The sequence below is a fragment of the Perissodus microlepis genome, chromosome 9, assembly GCF_051167445.1.
Source record: "Perissodus microlepis isolate ML-2025 ecotype Zambia chromosome 9, ASM5116744v1, whole genome shotgun sequence".
Taxonomy (NCBI): Eukaryota; Metazoa; Chordata; class Actinopteri; order Cichliformes; family Cichlidae; genus Perissodus; species Perissodus microlepis.
In genome coordinates, this window is record NC_140469.1 from 31,306,252 (window position 1) to 31,322,179 (window position 15,928).

A 15,928-nucleotide genomic window follows, 5' to 3' on the forward strand; every position below is an offset into this window, starting at 1 on the left:
AGGCTTTTATGATTAGGTGGGGGCCACTAGAGGCTATAAGAGTTTGATCAATGCTCCACCATTTTGAGATCTGATGCTGTCTGCGTACGGTGTCCATCTCCCACGCGTGTGATCATTAAAATCATCGTTTGACTCAACCCGGCCGGACCAGTGTTGTTATTTTGGTTTTTCCTCTTGTATCCATCCCCAATATTTGAATCCGTAACAGTGGCAGGAACTCTGCATGCCCATAAAAGGCAACGGCCAGACTGTGTGAATTATGCACCGAGAGAGAGAGAGAGTAAAATCTAGTCAGATGAAGTGAATCAGGATGTTTTTAGAAAAGAAATGGTAAGTGAAGGTTTTCAGAAAAGAAATACTAAGTAAATGTTTTAGTGTGTTAATACAGGTGGATTTCTCCCAACCTGGAAACCTGAGTACAGCGGCAAAAGCATAAACAGAATTGGGACGACAGACAGGCCAAGCTTTGGCTCAAAAGTTTACAGCTTGACCTCACTCTGTCCCCACCCTGAAAAGAAACTTAAAGGACATCTTCTCCTCCAGTTATCAGTTACCATCACTGGAAATTTGCAGGCAAGTTTTTGACTGAATTGTTATTGGCACCATGTGTCCCTGAATCTCACAAGCAAGCTCTAACTCCTGGCTGAAGACATGAAATGCTGTTATTTAAGGTGGGAAATCAAAATTTGGGAAACAAAATAAAAACACACACACAACCAGAGAAATGTATGAGAAAGGCACGTGTTAGAGAAATGCCTCGTTTGAGAAAAAACTTAAATTAACCCACCTCCAAACGCACACACACGCAATGAAGAAACAGCTCACATTCATGAACACGTGAAGATTTTCCAGCAAGGTTAAAGCAGCGAAACTTAACATACACCTGTTGCTGAATGATAAAGTTTATCCACTACTAACAAATAAACTCTCTGGGTTGCAGGACAACAACTTAACTTCAAAGAGAGACACTGGTCTGACCAACCAGTGACGACACGACAAATTTAGTGGTTAGAAGATTCAAATTGTGACATGTTTCCTGCTGATTGATTAATACAAGTGATTACTGAATGAAAGAAAATTCCTTTTATGGGCTTTTAAACATGATCTTAACAATTTTAACATGTACCTGTGTTGTCCTGTCAGCTTGGTGGGTTATGAGTTGATTATATGGTGGACACTGTACTGCTGAACAACAAACAATTATATTGCCATCACTGTTATAATCTTACAGTGACACAAAGTCTCAGATTTAGTTATTCTGAAAATAAGTTTATCAGACCAACTTTTATTTTCAAACACAACAAAGTATAACAGCCAACATACATACATAACTTTGAGAAAAAACAAAAAAAAGGGGGAGAGAAGGCTGACACAGGGCCTGGCCCGGTGTTTCTCGCCTCTCTGAATAACACAGCCAACACAACATCATTTTCCTGTTCGTCTGTTTTTGTTTTTGTTTTTTCTCTTTATGCTTGATTACAGGCTGCTTTGCCGAGGCTGACCTGGACTCCTGCTCTCCCCTCTACCATCTTTGCTCACTCCTCTACCATCTTTGATGTGACCCTGACCAAATGCTACAGCAGCTGGACCCACAACAACAACCTGCAAATGTCAACAGTGCTGCAGGAAACCGATCTCATGCAGCGGAGACGGAGAGCGTTAAATCCAAGGCCCGTTTCACTACACGGGGGAGATCTCCAGACAGCTTCAGCTAACAGAGCTCTGACGAGACGCCCATTAAGCCCAGAGGAAAAGTGAGGCCGAGCAAAAGAATGCTGACCTTAACAACTCTGCATTAAAACTGTGCAGGACAGTGACGGACCAACACGGATGATCGGGCAGCAAAAAGGGCGTGCCAGAGACAGGAGGAGTAACTGAGGTCAGGAGGCACCTCAGAATGGACAAAAGCACCAGAAGAAAATAAGCTGAAGGCACAGGTGTCGGGGCTCGGCCAGGAGCTGACCTCTGAGAAGAGCCGGACAGCAGAGCTGCAGAAGGCCGTGGAGCAAAGCAAGGAAAACATCAATAAACTTCAATCTGACGTGTATGGAAAAGACTCTGAGGTTTCTGCCCTCAGTAAGAGCTCAAGGCATCAGAGCAGAAACTGAGCATGGCTCAGGAGGAGCTGGCTGCTAATCGAACCCATCAGTCAGGCTTGGAGTCCCAGACACAGGACTTGAAACCAGGCCGGAGCTTGCTGGAACAGGAGGTCGCCAAACCTGACAAGAAGCTCCAACAGCAGGAGCAAGCCCTGAAGGAGCTACAGAAGCAAAAGGGTCAAGTTAAGGAGGAGCTGGACAAGGAGAAGATGCAGGACACTGGAGAAAAGGACTGCCTCAATTGGGGCCAGAACCAGTATGGACAGAACTTTGAGCAGCAGCACCAATGGATGCAAACGGACTGAAATGGAGGAGGGCAGGACCCCAGGGCACGCCTCAGGCCGTGGTTTACCCAGAACACCAGAACAGGAAAGTGATGAACACACACACACACACACATCTACATACACTGACTCAGAATGAAGAGAAACACACATATGAACACATATGCACTCGTTGATTCACTGACACACACACACACACACACACACACGCTGAGTCAATTGAGTGAGAAATGACGCACACACACGCACACAAATCGAAATGCTGATTCAGTTCACTGAGAAGTGATCCACACACACACACACACATGCACACGCTTGTGCAATGAAGAGTGATACACACACACACGCTGCTGCAATGAAGAATGCTTTACTAACAAATGCTTATGCTGACACGCAAAATGCTGCACACAAACATCCAAATACAGAATCTGTTACAAATACAGAATCTGTTACACCAACAAGAAGCCATTGATTGTTTATTGGTTAAATGCATTTCATGTCACCCAGAGGGCGTTTGTGTAGATTTAGGGGACAGGGTCTAAGGCAGTTTGGTTATGAAAACAATGTCTGTGCGTGATGTCTGTTTATGGCTCAAGGCCTCGACTGAATTGTTTACTGTCCTTCACACAGCCTGATAAGGAGCAGTGGTACAGAGTGAAAATGATGAATTAACGGTGTGAGCCTTATTTCGGAGCGCCACATTTTTGATTGAGATTCAATTGAAGGAGGAACACACTGAGAAAAATAATAATAATAAAAAAATAGAGAAAAAAAAGAGGGCCAGCCCTTGGATTTACGTAAGCATCTCGCGTGTGTTAACACAATTGCCTCAGGCTTTAAAGCTCTGTACGAAATTCAACAACTCAACTTGTTCTCATTGAGATGACACGATACGATCTAATAAGAGTGGTTAGCTGCTGAACTCACGGAATCCACAACACCGCATAAGATTTCAAACTACAGGAACATCACTGGAGTTATAAGAGGCAGACAGCAACACACACACCACATGCATGCTGTTGCTATTTATTGTGGATTAACCTGTGAAGGGCAAGAACAAAAGAATTCTACATCAAATACCGGAAATCATAGCTTTCCTGTATTTCCTACATTGTTGGCATGCTGGTTGGTGCTGTTGCTCCACATTAAGAAGGTCCTGGGTGCAGGTCCACAGTCTGGCTAGTTTGCAGTGGTTTCTCTCTGGGTGTTCTGGTTTCCTGCCACAGTGAAAAGTCATGCAGCTATTAGAGCTAGGTTAATTGATGATTCTAAATTATCCATGAATGTGAGTGTGAATGGCTGTTTGTTTCTATCTGATAGACTGGTCAGCGGTCCGGGGTGTACCCTGCCTGGTAACCTATCACTTCAGGGTTATTTCCCAGCCCTGCTGCAACCAGGAGAAAGATAGGAGGATGGTAGTTGTTGTAGACCCATTCAATTTTTATGGTAACCAGGATCTAGACTTTGTTGAGCCGTATGCAATATGAAGACAACATGTAGTATTTAAGTGACCAAGTAGAATTTGAATAAAAGTTATTGAATAGTGTTGAAATAAACTGACAGAATTGAAGGATCAAAATATTCCAGGAGCTCAACTTACTCCATCTGAACATGTTTCAATCGTGTTTTATGAACACAAAATGCAGGTTTGCTGAATATGAAAAGGTTGTGTTGATTTAACTCAGTTGTTTGAGTTTCTGTCGGAGCAAAACATTTGTGTGCAACCAGTGTTCACTATTGAATCAAGTAAATCCAACATGCTTTTGTCAGGGCAAAAAGGAGTTACGGTCCCTGTATTCCTACACAATATTGTCCCAGGAGGGAGAAAAACCTTCTGGTGAAGTTTTGGTTGATTTCTGGGTTTTTCTTAACACTAGGTTGATTTCATCAGTGAGGTTTGGATTGTTTTCTTTCTCTAAGAGAGAGAAAGATGGTTTTATGCTTGGACATGTTTGCAATGGGCCCCAGTATTTGTTATTATATGAGTATTTTATTGGTTACGTTTGTTTTTGCTTTTGTTACAGTGCACTGAGATAAGAACATCTGAGAGGTGTGATCCACCGGTGGTGATATTTTGGTATTTTGTGAGTTCCTGATTTAACAAATCAGCTCTTTAATCCAGGCCTGAGAGATTGAACTTTAAAGCGCTATAAAATATTCTTACTGAAAACAGTCGCAAAGTGTTTTTCTCCATGATTATAATGGGCTTGGGAGAAATTCACTTATATGGGACATTGATCACATGAGAAGTCCTGAGCCTAAAAGGATTGCAGCGAGTCAATCCAGTCAAAAAACAAGGAACTGTTTTCCTTTAAAATGATGACGTCATCTTGCTGGTGAGGGAGGCTCGAATAGGTTGCGCGTGAGACTCCATTAACAGCAACTTCTGGTATGAATGTGTGTGGATGTATGCATGTGGCTGGACTGTGATGGACTGACGACTAAAAGTTTTAACTGATTTGATACTGAGACAAAAATGGTGCCGACTTTAGGATTAGTAAATGTCCACAAACAATCCACCCCGCCTGTAAAAGAAGGGTGGATGTTTTGTCTTGCTTTGATTTGTTTTTGCAGGAGCAGAAGGATGACAGAGACTAAAGGGGGAGGCTGTATCTTCACATGAGCGTGAACTGCAGACTGAACCCTTTGGTGGCTAATTTTGAGTTACTGATGTTTGCATTAAGAAAATTGTGTTTTAGTAGCTGTGTTTCGATTAATGTATCACATTATATTGTTGGGAAGGTTAAATGCTAAATTGAAGAAAAGGTTTGATTTCACTCATGACTGAACATGTTATTATTAACCATAGCAGGCCACTGTAAAAAGCCAATTAACTTTTATAGAGGAAAAAAGAAAAGAAAAAAAGCCAAAAAAAACCCCTCTATTGATGTCTGTGAATAACAGGGGAATGATAGGCTTGACACATTCAAAATGGAGATATGTAAGGATAAACACTGGTCCCCATCTTTTAGGTCCTTTCATTGAAATAGTCAATAATTCAGAAAAGTAGAGATATAACCGACAGGGGCATGTGCTGAGAGGTGGTGCTGCACAGGAACAAGAGAAAAATAAAGAAAATTTTTGTGTTTAGCTTTGATAAATTCAAATTAAAATGTACCATTACACTCAGAGGATCAATATGAAATCAAATATATGCTAATTTTGTATGTGAGTACATGACTGGTGACTGTTCTGTCCTGAGCTTTTGTTTTTACAGCACCCACTTGACCACACCAACAGTTTCTCGCCACCAAAAGGGGGTACTTGCAAAGAATAGGGAGGAATATCATCAAAACTGGGAAAGGTAAGCCCCAAAAGGGGGTGATAACACCATAACTTTCACTTATGGTCAAATTCTCAAAATTTGATCCCCGGCTTGAAAAATTCTTCAAAACATTTAGAGACAGAGTGGAGTTTTAGATAAATATAATGTGCCAAACCACATGCGGATGGAGAGTTGGAATCGATAACATGGTGAAATAACACACAGGAAAATATTGACCATGTCGATTATGTTTATTCAAGTGTGCAGAGATTGGCTAATCTGACCAGGAAATGTTATAAAATAAATTGTCGGAACAGTCAGCGTTAAAGTCACCTTTGACAGTCCAGAGCAAGGTTATTATCGTTCATAATTCGGTCTAATCTGCTGCAAGTGAATTGGAAACAAAATTTGAATGAATTTAGGACACTTCATACTTATAACACAAGTGATGGTAAGCCATAACTTGATTAGGTAAAGCTATTAAGATAATTAGGAGCTGCCTTGAAACAAAGAAAGTGGAGTCCTTCACCCTGAAAGGATGGAGTGATGCTCTGCCTCTGTAGTCAAGTTCAGACATAGGCCTTAAGCAATCATGAGCCACTAATAAGCGTGACAGAATTCACAAACTTAAATAAAGCACATTGGGTGAGCGACCCTGACAAAAGAAAATCTATGAGCACGCGATAAAGTGGATTTGTTAGAGCCCGTTTAACATTTGCCTTTCAGAAAAATAAATAAATAAATAAATCGATTTGCATTTACAGACACACACTAAAAAAATCCCATTTGACACTGATAAATCCCTGTTCAAATAGAGTACATGTAAACGAAATAACGAAAACTAGAAGTGAAAGAAAAAACATTTTCATTAACGGAAATAAAAATAAGAACAAAAAAGGAAAATTAACTAAAACTGTAATGAGTGTTCACAAAACTAACTAAAATTAACTGAATTTATAGCAAAAATAGGTTTAGTTTTCATTGAGGTGTGTGTGTCCTACAATAGTCACGGGTCATAATGAAGTTTAGTTTCCAGATTTTCTTCTTGCTGTGTCTCATTATGCCAGCAGGTGGCAGTACGTTAGGCGAGTCGTCTGTGTTGCTGCTCCGTCCACGTGCAGAATCATGTCAGGAAAAGTCGGGAGAAAGCGCCAGAGTCCAATTTGGGATTACTTTGAATATGACTGTGTTTAGTATAAAGCAAGTGTCTTGTAGTGGAAAGAGACAAATTATGAGGGACACTTCTAAGGGGAAAAATCCCACTTTACAAACCTTAAAGTGCACTTGAAAAACTCACACAAGAAGGCTGACCTAGCTTACCTTGAAAAGGTAAGGGGGAGCACACTCCCCCTCCTCAGAGAGCTCCCCCCACTCAACCCTCATCCCCAGAAAACAGAAGCTAACCCCAGGCAAGGCAGTGTGATGCATTCCAAGACAACAGGACTGGGACATCTACATAACTGCGTGAGTCAATTGCCTACAAAAAGATTATCAATTCACTTGAACCAAGATTGCGAACACCCGGTGCTGCAAGAGTTAATAGTCTCAATACCCAAGGATAAGCAGAAGAGCATGACTGATATGATGAAACTGGGATTTTGTTACACTTAATTATTGCAAACACAACTAAAACTATAACTGAAACTGATCAAAACTAAACTGAAACTAAGGATTTTCAAAAAAAATAAATAAAAAACCAGACTGAACTAGCAAACAATTGGTAAAAACTAATTACGACTGACATAAAATTGAAAATCTGAAGTCGAAGCTAAATAAAAATAAAAACTAATGAAAATTGCAAATCTATTAGAACCCTGATCCAGACTAAGATGACGTTGGACATCTTCAGGGCGGAAAAGGGTTGGTGTGACCAAGGTGTGGTTTGGCTTGTTGTGTGTATATTTCGAGATGATATGGCTCTGGATGGACCAGTTACCAGGGCATGGAAGGAGGACTGACTTATTAAATGAGGAGAAGGAATTTTCTAGGATTGGAGATCCTCTGGGTGAGTGGTTGACTAAAAACATGCATAAAATAAAAGCTATTTTTCGTTATTGCTTGGTTATAGATTGATAATTGGCCACATTTACAGCTGTATTGACTTGTTGTGGACGTAGTCTACTTCATGTTTAAGCACTCTAATTAACAGATTGAAAATAGAGACATTAAAGGAAGAATATGCAGCACCACCCTGTCAGACGCCAGTGACGATGGGGCTCAGTGATGAATCAGGTGGGCTGGATTCATGGCTGAATCAAAACAAGGTTTCCCCTGCTGTGGTCAGTGAGGGAAAAACAGGGGGAAATGAAATTCAAAAGAGGCATGGATAAACGTTTATTTGTGAAGTTTATAAACGGGATCAAAGGGGGTGTTTTACTGTTATTTTAGCATCAGCATTATTATTGCATCAGAATCAGATAACAAGCATTGCATTAATGATTTATTGAAGCTTTTGACATTATATTAACATTTGTGTTCCGGTGATTGTCATAACCTCAGGTTAATCTTCTATTTACAGGTGTCAGGATAATCGTATGATCTTTCATTGCAGGTGTAACCATGATCATTTTTATACATATTGCAGTTTGTTGCTCATTATAGAGTTGTGCTCAAGTTAATAAGGGTTAAAAGCTACAGTCAGCGCGATGTCTGGCTGATCTATGGACTGGCGTGACTTTGAGCATAGAAGGCCGCACGCGCTTACACAACACAAATATCATGCTTTTCTTGGCTCCGGGCGGAGCCTACTGGAGCTACGACACTGGATAGGAGAAAGTCTGATACTTTCTGAGGGATGAGGTCACTAACCTTTTCTTTTAATTTTCTAGCTCCGATATTTTTCTTGTAAAACAAGGGGGGCCCAGCAAAAAAAGTTTGGGAACCACTGCTCTAGGAACAACAAGTAAGCCTGCAGTGTGAGAGCAAAGTGCTCTAATAGGGTGATATGGTACTACAAGGTCAGATAAGATGGGGCCTAATTATTTAAGACCTTGTATGTGAGGAGCAGGATTGTAGATTAAATTCTGGATTTAACAGGAAGCCAAAACAGGAGAAATCTGCTCTCTTTCTAGTCCCTGTCAGGACTCTTGCTGCAGCATTTTGGATTAGCTGAAGGCTTTTCAGTGAGTTTTTAGTTTTCAAGCTGAGTCCTGGGATGACTTTTTAAGTAATGGTTTAACTACTGTCAGCTTGAATGTCTGTGATACATAGACAATTAATAGATAAGTCAGACATTTCTTTAATTATACTACTACCATACTATAACTACAATTAAATAGCACTGTTTCCAAGTGGAGGAAAGATTTTAATGTAATAAGGATATTTTTAAGCATTACAATTCAAAGAAACATTAAAGAAAACAAGAAAATTGAGAGAAACCTGATGTATAACAGATGAGGGATTCCAGCAGAAATTACAGCAGCTTTCACATCAAACTTCTCAAATGCAACAGCACTGTCTGTCTCTTCAGATTCCTTATGATCCAGTGATAAGAATGATTTCAGCCATTGTCATGATCACGCTGATGTTTGCGCAGAGCAGATAATGAAGTGAATGTTTTGGCACATTGGTAACAGTGAAACAGTTTATTTACAGCGTGGGCTCGTTTGTGTCTGGAGTATGAAGTGAAATTCTTGAAGCTCTTGTCACACTGGTCACAGCTGAAGTTCTCTTCAATGTGTGTACGTTCATGTCTGTTACAACCAGATGAACGTGAGAAAGTTTTGTCACAGTGTCTGCACTTGTATGGTTTCTCTCCTGTGTGGACTCTTTTATGATCATTAAGATGATCTGCAGTGGTGAAGGATGACCCACACTGGTCACAGAGGTGGTCTTTAACCCCACTGTGACAGAGTTCATGTTTTTTTAATGCACTTGCTGTGGTGAAGCCGCTCCCACATTCTTTGCAGTAGTTCATTTTGTCTCCAGTGTGTCTACGTTGATGCACTTTTAGGCTCCTTCGGTAACTGAAAGTTTTTCCACATAGGTCACAGCGAAACGCTTTCCCACCACCACAGTGACGACAGGGTTGAGAACTGGATCCATCTGTGCCGCTCTGCTTCTAAACAAAGACACAAAGACAGTGTAAGTCAGTCCTTCAACATTTTTATCCTGAATGTCGCCTGAAATAAAGAGCATCTCTGCCAACGTCCACATTTTACTGTTTACATTATAACACTCAGCTTACTGGGCAACATTAAGTCTTCATTTGTAGGTAATCTAGTTAATGGGAAGATTGGTGGTTAAACCCCTGGATGCTCCACTCTGCATGCCACAAGATACTAACCCCAAGCTGCTCTCCGATGCATCCATTGGAGTGTGAATGTTAGATAGATAGGAAGGGGAGGAGCTTTTAAAACTTTACTTTTTTCCAACAGCGGGAACGTTTCAGGAGATTTATGTCAGATTTGACTGAATATTCTGTACATGAAGTTTTCATGCCTCATATAAGCTTTGAAATTAAACTTCATTCACATAATACTTCAAAATAACTGCAACTGTAAAAAGAACAATACATACCTCACAGTAACTGCACTTGTAGAGTCTCTTTCTGGCGTGGATCTGTTGGTGTGATTTGAGGTAATTTGGATGTTTAAAAACTTTATCACACAGGTCACATTTATAAGGTCTCTCCTCAGTGTGGGTAAACATGTGGCTTTGTAACTGTGCATCTGTTGTAAACAGTTTGCCACACTGATTACAGCAGTAAACATTATGTCCAGTGTGAATGCGTAGGTGAATATTTCGGTACCCTAACTGGCTGAAAGTTTTTCCACAAATGTCACAGCTGAATGCTTTAACTCCACTGTGGAGGAGTTGGTGTGTTTTTAAGCTTGAAGACTGGGTAAAAGTTTTTCCACAAATGTCACAGCTGAATGCTTTAACTCCACTGTGGATGACTTGGTGTTTTTTAAAGTTTGAAGCCTGGGTAAAAGACTTTCCACACTCATCACAGCTGTACGCTTTAACTCCACTGTGGATGAGTTGATGTTTTTTTAAGTTTCCAGATAGAGTAAAACCCTTCCCACACTCATCACAGCTGTATGTTTTCTCTCCCTTTCTTCTGTGAGGTTTGTCGGCCTCCTGAGAGCGCTGACTTCTCTCTCCATGTTGGTCCTGCAGTGACAGAGATACAAACAGGCGCAGTGAGCAGGGTCACAGAGTGTGAGCAATCTGATGCGACTTAATTTCTCAATGGTGCAACAAAAAACATAAAAATCCTAGGCCGCACCGCTGCCACCAGGCGTTCGATTCCTGTAATCCTACGTGTGTAAATTTGAAATTGTCGGTTAGTAGCTTGAATAAAGTGATAGAGTCATTAAATCCTGAATTGATTTTTAAATATAGATGTATTTTGCCAGAAACGCCAGAATCTCAGGTTAAACCTCACAAAACAATTAAAACAGTAACTGAGAGCAGGTACACGGATTCCTCACAAAGACGCAAACACAGAGCGTGGACCAGACGCATCAGAATCAGGAGGATGTCGGCTTCCTCACCAGACAACACGGACGCACTGTCGGGGCTGAAAGCCGACACTGATTCTGATGCGTCTGGTCCGCGCTTTGCGTCTTTTTTGCGCTACATTCTGAAGCTGCAGGTTTGATCACTCCAACCAAAATTGACTGAACCAGCAGCAAAAGAAGATCAAACCTATGCTTCACTTTGATAAACATCGTCATTAATTCCCTCTTACTTTTGCTGCTTTGCTTCAACCACACGATAAAAATCACAGCTCTCTCTGAGTACTTCAAGAACAGTTTCCCATTTCAAATCTCTGTTTTCGGCATTATTCGTTCACTTATTACGTACATGGCACGTACAGCGCTGTCGGCCGCTGTTTTCTTCGTGTGTGTGTGTTTTCCAAAAATGACCTCTGACAGGAAAGCCTCATTTCTGCCGTTTAATAGCAAACAAATGTAAACTTTTTAAAATGATGCCAAATTGCAAAACGCTTAGCTGTGTCTGTAATCAAACCTCTGTAACTTTGCTCTGTTTCACTGCAGCAGCATCAGGTAATGTTCATATGTTGATTCATGGTTTTCTTCAGTTTTTGGTCGACTGCAGAATATTTTTAAGGTTATCTGCTATAAAAAGCAGATAACCTTATTTTACCCTCAGTTACTTTGACACAAAGACATCTGCTGTGATGCTCACACCTCTGATGAAGTCACACATGTATCAGTACTGATAAATGATCAGAATTATAATATTTCTGACTGTCTGAGGCAAAATTGTATCAAATCGGGACCTTGTGAATCAGAATCGAATGGATTATAGAAATTAGTGATGATACCCAGCCCTAGTGAGCAGCCTAGGCCCGACAGAAGTGGATGTAGCTTTAATAAGAAATGAACTATTGATAACTTTTCTGTTAAGTTAAGGCCTGATCTGTCTGAAATTCATAGCCAGTGCTCTGACACGGAACCATCAATCTCTGAAGCGCCGTGTATCCATCCATCCGCTTCTGCTTTCCAGGGTCGCCAGGTGTGCTGCAGCCTAGCCCAGCTGTCATAGGGCGAGAGGCGGGGTACACCCTGGACAGGTCGCCAGTCTGTCGCAGGGCTATCACACAGAGACAGACAACCGTTCGCTCTCACATTCACACCTATGGGCAATTTGGATTCATCAGTTAACCTATCCCCACAAACTGCATGTCTTTGGACTGTGGGGAGGAGGCCGGAGTATCTGGAGGAGGAGGCCGGAGGGAACCCAGGCAAACATGGGGAGAACATGCAAACTCCACACAGAGAGACCCCGGCCTGATGGCGGAATCGAACTCAGGACCGTCTTGCTGTGCTGCAACAGTGCTAACCACCGTGCTGCCCACAGTGTATCCAGAAAACACATTATATGCTGCGATAAATGCACTGCCCAAGTGTCCCCTCTCCCCACTGCCTTTCAGCGGCAGGCAGCAGCAAACCGGTCGTCAGAGGAGGCCGATGTGATGATTAAGTTTAACACTGTCTACATTGAAACCAAAGAGTGCCAAAGCACTTTAAGCACTAAGATAAGTTACTGAAAAAGTAACTTATCTTTGTTGTAGATAAAAGATAAAGAACTTTGTGTTGAAAAGATTGTTAGTTAATCATTTACAAATCAATATTGTCTGTATGGACAGCAATTTTTGTTTTTTGTTTTTAAATGAACAAGTAATTTGGGTGCACCTAAGAAACAAAGTTAGGCGCACCAGTGCAGTTAGTCTAGAGCGCTGGTGAGTGAAATGCAGCCGTGGAACAAACTGAAACTCCCTCCATTAGTGGAATCACAGACAATGGTCAATGGTAACTTTATTGTCCCCAGTGGGAGATTGATTTGTCCATACAGAGATATAAAGACAAACAAACACAACAAACACAAAAATAAGCCCCAAGAAAACAACCTAAATTTGATCACCAAAAAAAGTGCAGTGTGCAATGGCAACAACACTTACGGTTTAGTGTTATTAACCATGATAATAGCACTTGGTACAAAAGACAATCTATGTCTCTTTATAACAACGACCTGATGAGAGCAGCTGAAAGTCATTAAAGAGGCTGATCTGAACACAACATGACAGAAGTTGCCTTCTTCAGCACCTGCCTGTTATAGACGTCCACAAGCTGGACCTGAGACCTCCCTGAAATCTGACCAGACACTTTAACCAGGTTGCTTAGTCTGGTCTTATTATTACCACAGACGTCACCAAACACATTGTAGGTGTGTTATCACCACCTTCTGGTGATAGTATCACATTACAATTATGTTATAGAATGAGAGTTGTAATCAAAATTACATTATTGAAGAAATATTGATCACAGGAGAAAAAAATGTTTACTGTGTGATCAATTCTGAGTTCAACTGATGATGTTGTTGTTTCAATGTGTGCTGATAAAATATGATCTTTGTTTTTGTTTGTGAATGTAGCTTCTGTATGTATGGAGGAGCCCAGGATGGAAAAGATAAAGCTGCTGGTAACATCCAGCTGTGCACACAGTTTCAATAACAGTGTAACTGTGATATTTTCTCACCGTCTGTGTTGAAGTCATTGTTTCCTCTGTAGTAGCTGAGCTGAGTCCAAATGGCTGAAACTGTTCCTCTGCTGCTCCACCAGACTCTTCTCCTCCTGTTACTCAGCTGGGACACAATAAGTATAGATGTGTATTTTATCACTTACAAGAAGAAGCAGAGCAAATAAACATTACTACACTCAGTGACAACAATACCTATGAAGCTTCAAGGTGAAACCCCAGAAGCAACCAGGGCAACATGGCCAAAAATCTTTATCACTATATATATTTGAAAATTTGCAGCAACGATATAACTGATGCGAGACAAAATACTTTACCACTCTACAACTTTATTAGTGCAAAAAATCCCATCAATTTATTTTCACCTAAACAAGCAGATGCTTTTAATGTGCATTAAAGGTGTATAAAAAGTTAACAGTGCAAATGCAAATTCCTTGCTGACAGTTTAACCAACAGGCATTTCCAGAGGGCTGACAAATCCTGAGCATAACCATGTATAATATCCACAAAACTTCAATAGAGTTGCAACATAAAACTGAACGGTGCCAAATAAATAAGTCAAATAATAAAAATGCACAAACTCTTGAGTAAAAACAAAACGTGGATAAATTATGCTACTGCGCATGGAAGTTTTCTACATTTCTAGTTTTAAGACTCTCGGTCAGAAACACTAACATGTTCACAGATGTGAGCTTAACGGAGGACCTTTGAAAAGTTACGTTTCCACCTGTGTTGAACAACCTTTCAGACGCAGAGCTAGTTGCCTGAATGCAGAGGTATTTCCTAGCTAATCTGTTGATGTGTGGAAAGTTTACTGTGTGAACTTTCTACCACAAAAGAGGATCAGACTCACTGTCTGCTGGTGGACTATTCAGATAACTGCTCAGTTCAGATAATAACCTTTCTGCAGTTACATCTATTTTACCACTAACTGGTCCCCTCAAAACGCTCCCGAGACTCTTCTTTGGCTTTTTAACAGCTCCCTGAATTGTTTGGTCTCCAGCAGATGCAGCAGGTGTTTCTGAAAAAGCTGTGGCTGTGCTATCCTGGTGTGACGCAAGATGCTCTAGTTCACTCATGTCTTGATGGCTTCACTCACACTGAAATATTTTGTATGGAAACATGGATCAAGGAGAGAATCCACTAACAAGCCTCTCTGTGACACTGTCTTTGTGGCTTTTGTTCATGTAATCAAGTATTGATGTTTTGATGTCTTTGGTCAGCCGAGTGTCACATCTGAAGAACAGGCTTAACAGATGAAACGGTCAAATAATCTTCAGCAGAAAAAACATCTGTAAACTCTAGAAGTGGACTCAGTGCAGTGCTGACCAAGTCAAGCACCTCAATGTTTTGCCATGTCAACATGACGTGCCAGCTAAAATCTGTGTTATAGCTTTTTCTTGTTCGAGCAGCCGCTGGTTCATTCTCTGCTTTGAACCCCAACGAGGCAGTGGAGACGCTCAGGAAACAACTACATCAAGACAGCTCCTTAAAACCAGAACCAGCTTCACCCTGATCAGGTCTGCACACTGTTAGACCTCTGCCTTACCACCACATATTTTAAATACAACGAGGGTTTCTACAGACACTAACATGGATGTGCTGTGAGCTCCCCAGTGTGTCCCATTGTAGCCAAACTTTACATGGAGGAAGTGGAAAGAAAGGCTCTTGGCTCTTTAACAGGGACAGCACCGAGCCACATGATAGAGTGAAACAGGGTCTCACAATGGTTTCACTCAGGACCTGCTGACACACACATTTTTCCACACATTGGCTCTTGTGATAAGATCAATGGTCAACAGTCGGTCGACGACCCTTTCAATGTACAACCCCCACAAGGGTTTAAATGCCTGGGACTCTCCACCATTTAGTTTCAGAACTGAAAAAGCCACTTTTGGATGAGAGGTGAAACGTTTAAAAAAGCTTACAGACGTCCAGTCACTTTCTTTCTAAGATCTTAGACTCAGAACAAAAGCTGTCCAGCTTTGTGTGTCTGTCAAAATGCTTTTTACAAATCCTGCTTGAATCAGTGTTGTTACAGCTGCAGTCAAAGCAAGATGGAAATAATGAAGAAGGAAAGTTCAAATCTACTCAGACTAAATGTCTTCAGTCAGTGTGTCAGCCTCCAGTTAACAACAGTGGTGAGAAACTGCACTACTGAACCTCCACTGACTGAGTAACTGCAGTTTGGTGCTTCATCATAACTTCATGGCAGTTTGTACACAAACTGGGGAAAAGATCTGAAAAACTGAAGGTGAGCTGATAGTAAGA

At 41.1% G+C, this 15,928-nt stretch overlaps 1 protein-coding gene and 1 pseudogene across 2 annotated transcripts in view; both read right to left on the minus strand.

Annotated features, from left to right (window-relative positions):
• LOC146380846 (uncharacterized) overlaps positions 1–15,928 on the minus strand; it is a 39,133-nt gene that overhangs the window by 21,062 nt on the left and 2,143 nt on the right. The gene's annotated exons all lie outside the window — the stretch shown is intronic.
• Positions 8,932–15,928, minus strand: part of LOC146380847 (uncharacterized) — a 40,851-nt pseudogene continuing 33,854 nt past the window's right edge. Inside the window, exons 8-10 of the transcript XR_014801344.1 lie at positions 13,658–13,760; positions 10,167–10,763; positions 8,932–9,708 (exon numbers count right to left, since the gene is read on the minus strand). The product of XR_014801344.1 is annotated as an uncharacterized LOC146380847 (transcript). The remainder of the gene's footprint in view (positions 9,709–10,166; positions 10,764–13,657; positions 13,761–15,928) is intronic.